The sequence below is a fragment of the Triticum urartu genome, chromosome 2 (genome assembly GCF_003073215.2).
Source record: "Triticum urartu cultivar G1812 chromosome 2, Tu2.1, whole genome shotgun sequence".
NCBI lineage: Eukaryota > Viridiplantae > Streptophyta > Magnoliopsida > Poales > Poaceae > Triticum > Triticum urartu.
The window spans coordinates 10590021-10604447 of NC_053023.1; the positions used below are offsets into that span (position 1 = coordinate 10590021).

The window sequence follows — 14427 nt, forward strand, 5'->3', positions numbered from 1 at the left end:
GGGGGGGGGGGGGGGGGGGGGGGGGACGAACCTCGGCAGCCGGGGAACGGAGAGAATAGGAAGGACAAATCAAAATCGAATGGCGGAAAGGCTCGGAATCGCCATGAACATAAGGAATCGCCTCTCTCCTCCGCCGCTCCCTAGCCTTATCGAAACAGAGTACCCAAATGAAAAGGGAAGACGACACCCAGTCCAATATTCAAATGGGACAAAAACCAAGTGGCGGGACGGGTGCGGTTTCGGGTCGAGACAAAGAAAAACCAACCCGAAAACAGAAAACCAACCCGAGCGAACACGGCGCTAGCGAGAAAAAAGAAAACCAGCGCGAATCTCCGCGCGACGATAGATGGACACAAATTTGAATGACGACGAATTAAAAAACACTCGACTGTAAAATAGCAAATCCGTTCATATATATAAACATGGCTATACAGCGCCCGTTACAAGCGTCGGCGCAAACGGGCGCACATCCCGCCTCGTGCCCATCGATGCTACATGGGCCAGCCCATTTAACTTTTTTTCTTCTTCTGTTAAATTCCAGAAAAAGGTGCGGGCAACAAGATTCGAACACAAGACCACCCGTTTCGGCGGCAAAGGCACTAACCAATAGGACTTCTTCACGCTTGTGACTAATCTCTTCGTTTTTCTTCTTATCCTGTCTTCAGTTCTGGGAAGCTCTGTCTTTGGAAGCTACCAGCTCGGTTTTTTTGTTTTTGTTTTTTTCTGGACAGCTTTTTGTGATGGTTTTTTAGTTCATTGTTCGTTCTCTTTTAATTTCTTTACATTTGTTTTTTCTTTTTCGAATGCATGAGCATTTTTTTCAAAAATCGATGATCTTTTGAAAGTTTTGTGAGGTTTTTTTTGTCAAATTTGAAGAACCTTTTGATTTTATGTGAAATTTTAAAAAATGAATGAACTTTTTTCAAATTGATAAACTTTTTTTCCAAAATCGATGAACCTTTTTCCATTTTTGATTAACTTTTTTCATGATTGGTGAACTTTTTTCGAATTCGTGAACCCTTTTTGAAAATCAGTGAACTCTTTTTCAAACTGATGAACTTTTTTTCAAAATCGATGAACCTTTTCCAACTTTATGAACTGTTTTTTCAAAAAAAATGAACTTTTTTTGAATTTGTGAACCCTTTTTTGAAAACCCGTGGACTCTTTTTCAAATCGGTGAACTCTTTTTTAATCTTGATGAACTTTTTTAATGATTGGTGAACTTTTTGTTCAAAAAAATTGAACTTTTTTCGATTTTCTGAACCCTTCTTGAAAATCCGTGAACTCTTTTTCAAATCGAATGATTTTTTTTCAAAATCGATGAACTATTTTCCAAATCCGATGAACTTTTTCCAGATTTATGAACTTTTCTTCAAAAATGATGAACTCTTTTATAAATTGATGAACTTATTCAAGTTTACGGTTATTTTAAATAATTTAGAAAACTAAGTACATTAAATAATTTAGAAATTGATGAACTTATAAATTGATGAACTCTTTTATAAATTGATGAACTTATTCAAGTTTACGGTTATTTTAAATAATTTAGAAAACTAAGTACATTAAATAATTTAGAAATTGATGAACTTATAAATTGATGAACTCTTTTATAAATTGATGAACTTATTCAAGTTTACGGTTATTTTAAATAATTTAGAAAACTAAGTACATTAAATAATTTAGAAATTGATGAACTTATAAATTGATGAACTCTTTTATAAATTGATGAACTTATTCAAGTTTACGGTTATTTTAAATAATTTAGAAAACTAAGTACATTAAATAGCACGGCCGCATGTCCTAATATTGTTGACACTTTTCTCATGCACTAGAGTTGAGTAGGTCTACTGATTTATGTGCGCTTGTACGTGAAGGTGACGTCTAGAGTTCGATTCCTGGAGAGGGTGACCTTTTTTTGCGCTTTTTCACTCGTTCAGGTCGTGGCAACCGGGCGCATCTCCCTTGTTGGGCCAGGCCCAGGTGGGTAGCGCGCGGGCGCCAGTACTTGTTAGCGGCGCCAAAAGCGCTGCTTAGGAGCTCCCGAGATGTATTGCCCCCATAACTGGCCCCAACTGAGGCGATTGCCTAAGGCCAACTTCAGCGCACGATCCCAAACAGATGTCTGTTTTGTCCGGATTTCATCCGTTTGGGATGGCAAAGGGTGGTAAAATGGACATGCGCATTTGGCTTTTGTTGGAGGAGCCCAATGCGGCGACCAACCCCAAAACGTCTACCCGCCGCCGTGCCCCGAACGACTGCACGCGCCCGCTCGCCGCCTTCTGCAGCCACCCGCTCCCGCTCGCCACCTTGCCCCCGCCTAGAGTAGCCGCCCGCACCCGCACCCTATGACAGTAGCAGCCATGTGCGCCCACTCGCCGGCGCCTGCATGCCCGTGTGCTTGCCACCACGGTCGCCCTGCCCGGCTAACACCCACGCGCCCCCCTACCTCGTGGCTTTCTCGAAGCTTCCTTGATGTGCACTCCAAGTCTCCCGGGTTGCTTTCCTTCCAAAAATAAGTTCCGTGAAGTTTCAGGTCAATTGGACTCCATTTGATTTTCCTTTTCTGTGATACTCTAAAACAAGGTAAAAACAGAAACTGGCACTGGGCTCTGGGTTAATAGGTTAGTCCCAAAAATCATATAAAATAGCATATAAATGCATATAAAACATCCAAGGTTGATAATATAATAGCATGGAACAATCAAAAATTATAGATACGTTGCAGACGTATCAGCATCTCCAAGCTTAATTCCTGCTCGTCCTCGAGTAGGTAAATGATAAAAACAGAATTTTTGATGTGGAATGCTACCTAACATATTCATCATGTATTTCTCTTTATTGTAGTAAGAATATTCAGATCCATAAGATTCAAGACAAAAGTTTAATATTGACATAAAAATAATAATACTTCAAGCATACTAACAAAGCAATCATGTCTTCTCAAAATAACATGACCAAAGAAAGCTATCCCTACAAAATCATATAGTCTGGCTATGCTCTATCTATACCACACAAAATATTTAAATCATGCACAACCCCGATGACAAGCCAAACAATTGTTTCATACTTTTGATGTTCTCAAACTTTTTCCATCTTCACGCAATACATGAGCGTGAGCCATGGATATAGCACTATAGGTGGAATAGATGGGTGGTTGTGGAGAACACAAAAAGGGAGAATATAGTCTCACATCAACTAGGCGTATCAACGGACTATTGAGATGCCCATTAATAGATATCAATGTGAGTGAGTAGGGATTGTCATGCAACGTATGCACTAGAGCTATAAGTGTATGAAATCTCAAAAAGAAACTAAGTGGGTGTGCATCCAACTCGCTTGCTCACGAAGACCTAGGGCATTTTGAGGAAGCCCACCATTGGAATATACAAGCCAAGTTCTATAACGAAAGATTCCCACTAGTATATGAAAGTGACAACATATGAGACTCTCTATCATGAAGATCATGGTGCTACTTTGAAGCACAAGTGTGGTAAAAGGATAATAGCATTGCCCCTTCTCTCTTTTTCTCTCATTTATTTATTTATTTATTTATTATTTTTCTATTTGGGCCTTTCTCTTTTTTTATGGTCTCTTTTTTCCTGTTTTTATTTGGGCTTCTTTGGCCTCTTTTATTTATTTATTTTTGTCCGGAGTCTCATCCCGACTTATGGGGGAATCATAGTCTCCATCATCCTTTCCTCACTGGGACAATGCTTTAATAATGATGACCATCACACTTTTATTTACATACAATTCAAGAATTACAACTCGATACTTAGAACAAGATATGACTCTATATGAATGCCTCCGGCGGTGTACCGGGATGTGCAATGACTCTTGAGTGACATGTTTGAAAGAATTATGAATGGTGGCTTTTCCACAAATACAATGTCAACTACATGATCATGCAAAGCAATATGACAATGATGAATGTGTCATGATAAACGGAATGGTGGAAATTTGCATGGCCTATAGGAAAAACTTTATTGAGTTCAAAAATTAGTGGCCTATAGGAATAAATGTTTAGGTGTTCAAAAAAGTATTTTCAAGTTCCAGAAAATGCCCACAAACTAAACAGATGGTGAAGGACTGAGAAAATGGTTGAGAATATGAAATAAAATGATGACGAGTTGAATAATTGTTCCCAAATTGAACAATTTTTGCGAGTATGAGAAAAATTCCATGACTTAAAAAAATGTTTACTGATAGAAAAAAATCATGAGTTCAAAAAAATGTTTGTGGATTTGAAATTATTGTGAGTTTGAAAATATTTCATGATTTGGAAAAATATTAGAAAAAAAAGAAAATGGTTTATATGTTGAAATGTTTCAATAATTGTTAACAAAAATTTAAAAAAGATGCACGAATTCGAGTAAATATTCGCGAGTTGAAAAAAATCGTTAGGTGTTCCAATGAACTTCCTGAATTCGTACAATTTTCATGGATATAAAGTAAAACTTGATGAGTTCAAGAAAATCATTGCATATTCAAAAAATGTTCGCTATTTGAAATAATATTCATGAACTCAAATCATATTTGTAAGTTTGAAAATGTATGTTATTTTAAGGAAGAGAAAGAGAAGGTGAAGTAAGACAGAAAGTTCAACAAAAATACTAATCATAAAGAAACTGAAAGAAAAGAGACAAAAAGATAAAATAACCGACCCCCCTCCCCCCCAAAAAAGAAAAAGTACAGGTAAAAAAAGTAAGAAACCTAGCCCTCCAAAAAGTTCAGAAAATTTAGGGCATTGAAAATATCCATAACATTTTAACAAATCTTTATCGTGTGTTTACAAAAAATCATCATCGCATATTAAATAATATTCATAGTACATTTGAAATTATTCGTTGTGTATTTAAAAAACAAAATTTATCATCTCTTTCAAAAAAACACACACCATGTGTTTTTAAAATGTTCAACATGTATCAAAACAAAGTTGATCATGTATTAAACAATGTTCATAACACCTGCAAAATATTTACATGTTTTAAAAAAATCAGTGTGTGTTTACAAAAATTTATTTGTGTATTTTTTTCAATGTGAATTTAACAAATGATCAACATATATTTCATAAAATAGTTAGCGTGTGTCTAAAGAAAGTCCAATTTCTATAAAAAAATATGTTCAACCTATAATAAAAAAAGAAAAATCTATTTTAGAAAATGGAAATAAAAAAGACAAAAAGCAAAATCATATGATAAAATCGATAAAAACTACAAAAGCAACAAACAAAAAAAACTTGATGAGAAACTTACCAAAAAAATAATCGATAATATGAACAAATGATGACTAGTTAAAAAATGTTTGGGAATGAAAAAAATACGAATATGAAAAAAATACCAAGTTCAAAAATTATTGGCCCATAGGAATAAATGTTCAGGAGTTCACAAAAAAATTCAAGCACCAGGAAATTCACACAAACTAAATACATGGTCAGGAATTTAGAAAATGGTTGAGATTATGAAATAGAATGTTGATGAATTGAATAATTGTTCACAAATTCAACAATGTTTGCGAGTATGAGAAAATTTTCATGACTTCAAAAAATGTTCATTGATAGAAAAAAAATCATGACTTCAAACAAATGTTTGTGGATTCAAAAATGATTGTGATTGTAAAACTATTTCGTGATTTGGAAAAATATTAGAAAAAAATATAAAGTGGTTCAGTTGTTGAAATGTTTCAATAATTGTCATGAAAATTCAAAAAATATGCACGAATTCAAGAAAATGTTCATGAGTTCAAATACTCCTTAGGGTTCCAATCAACTTCATGAATTCATACAATGTTCATGGATATAAAGAAAAACTCCATGAGTTCAAGAAAATAATTGCAGATTCAAAAAAAATGTTTACTAATTAAAATAATATTCATGAACTCAAATCATATTTGCAAGAAGAGAAAGAAAAGATGATGAAGTAAGAGAAAAAAGTTCACCAAAAATGGCCATCATAGAAGAAACTGAAAGAAAAGAGTAAAAAAGATAAAAAAACAACCCCCCCCCCCAAAAAAACAGGAAATAACACAGATAAAAAGAGGAAGAAACACAACACTGACGCTTACTAAAACTGGATGATAAGCTACCGAAAGCTTCCGAAACCACTCTGAAAACTAGCTACCAGAGCACCAAGAGCAATTAATGGGTGGTCGATGTGCTGTATTATAGTGGTATCAATGAGGAGGAACGCCCATAGACACACCCCAAATATTAACTTTGTTTGTTGAACCTCCTTACAAAATTCCGATTCCATGTCTTGTCTATTTCCCTAGTCCTCCATATATCAATATGGATATTTAATTATTCTAATAATTCGTCTCATGAGAAAAGTTACGTGGAGAATGTAGTGTGTTTATCTAAAGGAACACACAACGGAGTGGAGATGCCCAATAACTCAAGCCATGTTAAACACATAAGTACTTGCGCGAGTTCGAAATGGGTTTGGATCTCATGCAGTGGAAGTCACGGCAGAAAACCATCCAGAATGGGTAGGATGCAGCTAAAAATCGTTCGGACAAAAATCAATGTCGACTAGTTGTTGTCCTGATCAGGTCGGCAGGAAAACATGTAGATGGCGGTTGCAAGAGGTTTCCTGATCCGATCGGTTGGTGGCCTAGATGCGGTGTGCAGGCTGGCCAAAACAAGGGGGTGCGTCTCTAGGTTTCGCATGTAGCAAGCTGGATGGTGCGCTCGAGACTCCTTTCTTTTTTTATTCGGCCCACTAGTGTGTGAATATGGTGGTTTCTCTATTTGTTGATTTGATTATGTGCTTTATTTTCTTGGATTATTCTGTTTTTTACGTTGGTTTTCTCTTGTTTCCACAACGTTCATGAATTTTATATAATAATTTTCTTCGATAACAATACCATCAAAAGAATCTTAACACATTCTTAAAATTGTTCAAGACGTTAAAACCATCATGGCATTTAAAAAGCAATAACATTTTAACAAATCTTTATCATGTGTTTACAAAAAAAAAGACCATCCCATAATAGAAAATGTTCATAGTACACTTAGATTTGTTTGCCGTGTATTTTTTAAAAATATATCATCTATTTGAAAATGTTTCAAATGTGTTTCCAAAATGTTCAACATGTATCAAAACAATGTTCATCATGTATTTAAACTATTATCGTAACACATAATATTTTTTACATGTTTTCAAAATTTGTGTATTCTTTTTCAATGTGCATTTAACAAATGTTCAACATATACTTGAAAAAATAATTACCGTATCTCTGAAAAATGTTCAATTTGTATACCAAAAACGTTTGTGGATTCAAAATTTATTGTATGTTTTAAAATATTTCACGATTTGAAAAAATAGAAAATAAAAAAATGGTTCATATGTTGAAAAGTTTCAATAATTGTTGATAAAAATTTGAAAAATATACAACAATTCGAGAAAATATTCGCTATTTAAAAAACTTTAGGAGTTCCAATTAACTCAATGAATTCAAAAAAAATCTTGGATATAAAGAAAAACTTCACGAGTTCAAGAAAATCATTGCAGATTCGAAAAATGTTTGCTATTTGAAATAATATTCATGAACTCAAAATAAATTTGTATGTTAAAAATGTTCATATTTTAAATGAGAGAAAGAAAACACAAAGAAGTGAAAAAGTTCAACGAAAAAACCAACCACAAAAGAAACTGAAAGAAAAGAGAACCCCCCCCCCCCCAAAAAAAAGGAAAAACGCAGCTAAAAAGAGAAAGACACCCAACCTAGAAGCTTACTTAAACCGGATAATAAGCTATCGAAAGCTTCTAAAACAGCGTCCGAAAACTAGCTACCAGAGCTTAGAGCAATTGAGGAGCCGGCCCACGTCGCCCTGAGTATGGGTGATTGGACCAATATATATATATATATATATATATATATATATATATATATATATCACATTGAGCATATATCATACGTCACTTGTGGGTGTTGGTGGGTCAGAAGGGCGTGGAATAGGCCCATGCGAGACGACTTGTCAAGTTTGTCATTGGGAGCACCTATTTGGCGCTAATGCTATGCTCCCTTACTGTGAGACGAAATGGAGCATCGACATAAGGGTACGTCTTAATGGGCCAGCCCAGTAAAGAAGTTGTAGGGAAACTTCTTCTGACTGGTACAAACCAATTTTAGAACCTTACGTGTGGTTTTTTTCCTGTGCGTTTCTTCTTGGTTTTATTTTGGTTATTTTTACTTTCATTATTTAGTTAATACATGTCTTCTTTTTGTAAAGCACGTTGAATATTTTATGTATATAGGTTAAATATTTTTCATATACACACTGAACTTTGATCCTAATAAATATTGAACTTTGATCCTAATAAATGTTGAACTTTGATCATGATATTATAAATTTTATCAATGGTTAGAGACAACCCCGAAAATGTATTAGGTTCTACATATTTGGATGGTGGGAGAAGCACAATTGTAGAAATGCCTCATATATTATTAGCCAGGACGACAAGGGAGAAGCATAGTCTTAACCATGCTGCATACTATATAAGCATTTTTTGCGTATCTTCTTTTGGTAATGCTAGCATACCTTGATGATAGATCTTCTAGTAAATATTTACCACCACATAGTTACATTACGCAATCGTAGTTTGGTCCCTATCAACTTTCATCATAGAGTTGTAGTTCATACACCGGGATGGTTATACCTATACATATGATATCATTATGTAGTTATTTTTCATCTTTGTGTGCTAGCAATTATACATTGTGCACTTTATATTTTCCAACATAAATGTCTAAACTTAGATTAATTTATGATTGATAATACTTTTGAATTTCTTGTTCTATGATACTCCCTCTGTCCAATAAGGTAGTGCGTATAGATTTTTTCAAAAGCCAAACATTACAAATATTGATCATGTTTATAGACAAAGATATGTACATTGAAAATACCAAATGGATGTCAATGGATACAAAATCAATTATATTTTCATGTTGCACATTTTTATATTTGTATATATGAATAATTATCTATGTAAAGTCGGTCAAAGTTTGCTTAGTTTGACTTCTCCAAAAATCTATACACACTACATTATGAAACAGAGGGAGTATTTTGGTAAAAAATGTTCCTCGCATGCACACATTTTCTAATTACAATAGAATTCCTTGGAGATATCTTTTCTGTGGTATCAATGTTTGCAGGACAAAATACTTCCAAGACTTTACTAAAGAGGCTACAATTGGAATGGCAAAGCGAGGCTGCCATTTCTTTAGCTGCAAAACATAATCAGCCATAACAGTTAGTGAAATTCCCTTGAGTTACCCATCTAAATAGATGTGAAGTCATGATTGAGAAAATATTCCAACTCAAGAAAGAATCAAACCAACAAAAATAATACAATACAATAGCATAGACTCATAATACAGATTAGCGAGGATACAAACTTCTCTAGCTTCATAGCACCACCAGGGTAGAGGCAACAACGAATATTATGGTTTTCTTCATAGGATATCTATCCCTCCATGACATAGGCATAGTTTCGGTCATATACCTTACCCGCGCTTTCGCCTACGACCCAGATCAATAGCCCTGCTCATGACAATTTTAAAATGTTAATATAATGTAAAACCAATATCGCATACATAAATGTTTTGTAATATTCAAAAATTGTTTAACATATATTTGAACTATTTTAACATTTGTTTGAAGAAAATGTTCAAACATGTATTTCAAGATTGTTCAACATGTATTTTAAAAATGTTCAACATTATATATGAAAAAATTTCAACTTGTATTGAAAAAATTCGACATGGATTTGAACAAAAAATAAAGAACTAAACAAATGAAAACCGATAAAACACATCAAAATGAAAGAAGAAGAAAAATCACCCATAAGGTTCTAAAACCGCTCCATAGAACCATCCCAAAATCGCTCCTAGAGCTACAATGTTTGGTCAGCCTGTTTAGTGGAGCATCAGAGGCGAGGCAGGACTATCTCATTAAGCGACTTATATAGCCCCCGCGGCATAGCAGGCCCTGCCTGGGCTGATTTCCTAAGCTCCTCATCCTAGGCCATAGGTCAGTTAAGCGCCTGGGCCTTGCCCGACACTTTCTTGGGCAGCATACCCCCGCCTGAGCAGCATGCCCTGCTTGGGCCACTGGACCGTTGTGCCCTCTTGTAGCATCCATGGATGATCATGTGTTGTGCCTTGGACACGAGCAAATCTTGTCAAGATCATTTTCCCAAACAAATCCGTCATCCCTGATGTTGTTCTCGATTCTCGAGTGCTTTAATTTTCTATATCATTGCAGTATCACCCTAGTACGACTTTGTTTCGGGCTAGTTGCATGATCATACTAACGAATCCTTTTCAACTCCTCCATCTGATGTTCAGCTTGTTCAACGAAAATCGACTCAACTCCAATCCCTCTAGATCAACTATCTGCATACTCCAAACCTCACATCCTTGTTCATGATATCACTTATTAGAAGATCCGGCACATACTTCAATCCATTGAGGACAAGCAGTTGTAACAAAACATCGAGGTTTATTTACAAGGTTCATCGAACATTGGTTACACCAATCCATGGGGCATGACTGCGGGCGCTCATCCCCCAAGTACTAAACCAAACATAGTACATTCAACAACAAGCCTGTTGTGGCCATCTCCAACGACCCACCGCGACCATTCCAACAACCCCTGCCACGGGGTCCGGGTCATCCCTCTCATGATCTCTGTCCAATGTACCAGTTTATGTCTGGTCTATTTGGCTATCAAATGACACATTTATAGAATAGGCTTGGGTTACATGATTCAACTCAATCACATAAATCTCAACTAATTACAAGACCAACTGTATCCTGATACATACCCATACACATTTGACATAATTTCTTTTAAGATGTATTTGACACAATTTTCACTTGGAGAAGGAAAATAGGAAAGTCGGTGAACATGATAGTGAGAATGGGGATGCCGAAACAGCGGTGAGGGCAAGTGTTTTGTTTTTCTCTTTGTGATTTTTAATATTTTACACTACTGGCAGCGACAAACACATCATGCCATCACCGGTGGGATTAGATTCAACGCCAACCTTAGATTTCTGATGGGTCAAATACCACTAGTGGTTACGCATTTTGGCCTGTTACATGCAAATTATGTAACAACCGTAGCTTTACATGTGCAAAGACTGTGGTGGCCTGTTATTTTTGTGAGTAAAAGTTTGTTAAAACCATTTTTAATATATAAAATGGTTGTGGTTAATGGCTAACCTTCTTCTTTAGGTATATACTCTCATTTTTGATATTTTGCCCTGTTCTTTTTAACATTATTATCCAGAATATGAACCCTTGTATAAAGCCAATTAGTTGTTTGATGAAACCACTCTGGGTCGGTCGTGTGACATATGGGACATTGACAAGTTTGATTGACCCTCTAAAGGAAAAAAAAGTATGCCTATCACCAAAAAATGCCAATGAGATAATATTCAATAGCATAATTTATTTCCATGTGTTAATTTATAAACATAAATGAATGAGTAAGCGATCAGTAGAAGTGGAGCCAATCAAATTTTTGTATAAAAAGAGCTCTAATAAAGTGAAGTCTATGTGAACTTAAAAAATCATCTTATGGCATCGAACATGCACAAATATTACATAGTGCTTATTGAATGGGCATTTCTCTGACAACAAAGCCAATTTAGACAAGGACGAGCATGGGCAAGAAATTCTAATTATTTTATTTAATATATTGTACTGCATATTATAGAATGTCCCTTTACATATTGTAATTAGTTTTGTCAATATATTTGTGAATATTCATTTATTATACCTATCCATTTTTATGTCTCCTCGGTTGGAATCAGATGCAAAATTCCAACAGTTTTGTACATAACTAATGCTATTTTGTAGGAAAAAAAACATCATTTAATTACTATTATTATTTCCTCATTTTTACTTCCTTGTTTACTTACTGTAATACGCAATAATTTAACATGCATATGTAACATTATTTTTGTGTGTATACACGCATGCAACTTTAACGCACATGAAAAAGCATGCACCAATGCAACATGAATCCAGACATGTAACTGTATATTCCATGTTAATCGTACGGAATATTCCATGTAACCGAATACTGCAGAAACTTGTCCTATGAGGAACATACCCTTATTTTTTTAAATAATATGTCAAAGAGGCATTTCACATGCAGTTGTTCCTATGGTATAAACTTTTACGTCCTTAAATATGTTCAAAAGCATTTTCAGTTATCTTTTAGAATTGGTAGGCTGTGCTGGTGCACAAATTGATAACTACTTGGACACAATTTGTATAAATTTCATATACGTATGATGATACACAAATACTAGTACATAAGTCATACACCGATCTTACATACATAGTTTATATAAGGAAAAAGAAATATAAATACATCAATACATACACAGCATACAATTCTTTCGACCCAAACAAGCAGTTGGTAAATAATGTCCCTCGGTAACTTTTTGCGTACCTTGCTTATTATATTATTATAGTTATATTGGAGCATGGAATTCTGGAAGCATGTAGATCAACTTTCATCCACTAGATGAAGTTGTGGAAAACACAACTCTCCGGAGCTGTTGCTGATAATGAGATCCTGTTGGTCTTGTTAGACTTGCTAAGATGGCCCAAAAATAACCCATATCTAGTCTTGGAGGCCCTTCTTCCCTGTCCAATGCTTAAGCAACTACTACGTGTCATATCATTAGGGCCACTCAACAAGATTTGCATGGCCATCCCACACCCAAACACCCCCATATACGGCCTAGTAGGCACGCATTCAACAGGCTGGACAGCAAATGATGTCTTCTTCTTACCTTGGGGGAGTGAATGCAGCTCGTGAAGCTCTGGCAGCAAAGCGGCCGGCAGTGGCAAGGCCGTGCGTTGGTTTATGAACTGCACTATGGTGTCCATGAGAGTCTTGCTGGTCCCACGCAGTGGGTTGTACAGGTGGAAGCCATGGTCTTCGCCCTCCGACTCCACCAATGTCACCACAGCGGGCGCCCGCGGTCACGCAAGGTGTCCTTCTCGGCAACGGCGACCAGCACACGCCGGCATGTCAGGGATGCGATCTCCTCGTCGGCAGGGTTGACCCGGCAATCGTCATTGCCGAGCCGACCTGCCGTAACGAACGGCCAGAGCCTGTCGATGACCTCAGGAGCAAACATGGCGACGCCGTCCCAGACTTCCTCGGAGCTGGACAGCCGATCGTCTCCCCAAAAGTATGGTTGCACGATGACAAGACCCTCAACGTCGATGTGGTTGCCAGTGCCACGCCGGTGGCCGCACGCACCGCCGTGTTGTAGACGATGTTGCCGCCAGCGCTATCGCCGGCGAGAAACGTGCGCCCGGGATCAGCGAGGTAGGAGAGCCAGGGGTCAGAGAGGGACGCCACCCACTGAAGTGCCTCCCAGGCGTCATCATAGGCCATGGGCACGGTATGCTCCGGCGCTAGACGGTACTCCACGGACACGACGAGGGCCCCGGCGCGCGCGGCCAGGGACCTGGCGTAGTTGTGGTACGTGCGGCAGAACGCACTCTCCGTGCAGAAAGATCTGCCGTGGACGTACATGATGACGGGGAGCAGCTCGCCGGCGGCTGCGGCAAGGGAGGGAAGGAACAGGCGTGCGGACACGCCCGTCTTCTCGTCGATGACGGCGTCCCTTGTCGCAACTCCACGGTTGGCAGCCGCGTCCTCGGACGCTGCCACGAATGGACTGCGAAGTAAGCGTTCGACATGGCCGCCGTTGTATTCACGTATAAATGGATATAGGTCGACGGTGATGTCCTCCTCGGCGTCAGCCTTCTTACTTGCTGGAGAACTCTTGCTTGGATGCATTATTGTGCTAGTTAGCACTTAGCACTTGTGTGTAGGCAGTATAATCTAATGCCGAGCATGCAACTCTATTTTGTGTTGTCCACTTTGTGGTGGCTGAGACGAATTAAGCGGTTCGTTGGTTTTTATAGCTGGAGTTTGTGTCCACTCCCAACATGCCCATGTATGTTGGCACACCCTTTAGCTATACTTACTTCGACTAATAAACCAATTAGGGTCAGTCGTTTTTTAGGACGCTGCTAGGCGCCGGCGCACCGGCCCAAATTTAGGCCGGTCTGCCCCAGCCACCTGATACAGCTACGCACAGCCGTTCGATACAACCATACCTCTTCTTCCTTCCGCTCCTCGTCTTCAATGTGGTCACTAGTCAACACCGGGAAATCCATGGCGGGCGTAACTCTCTCCCCTCCATCGGACCCTGTGCGCGGCGTGCGTCCGTCCTCGCCTGTTTGCCTCGCCCCTCGATGCTCGCCGCCCCCGGAAACGCAAAAGGAAAAAAAATACGCCGTTGACCCATAGCAGCTTTTCTATTGCCTCCCCCGTTCCCAGTTGCATCCATGGGTGGTCCTTCTCGGGGCCGGCCGCAAAACAAC

General features: G+C 37.9%; 1 pseudogene; it reads right to left on the bottom strand.

The window, feature by feature from the left end:
- Positions 1–11954: 11954 nt before the first annotated feature.
- LOC125540645 lies at positions 11955–13912 on the bottom strand (annotated as a pseudogene).
- Positions 13913–14427: the final 515 nt, after the last annotated feature.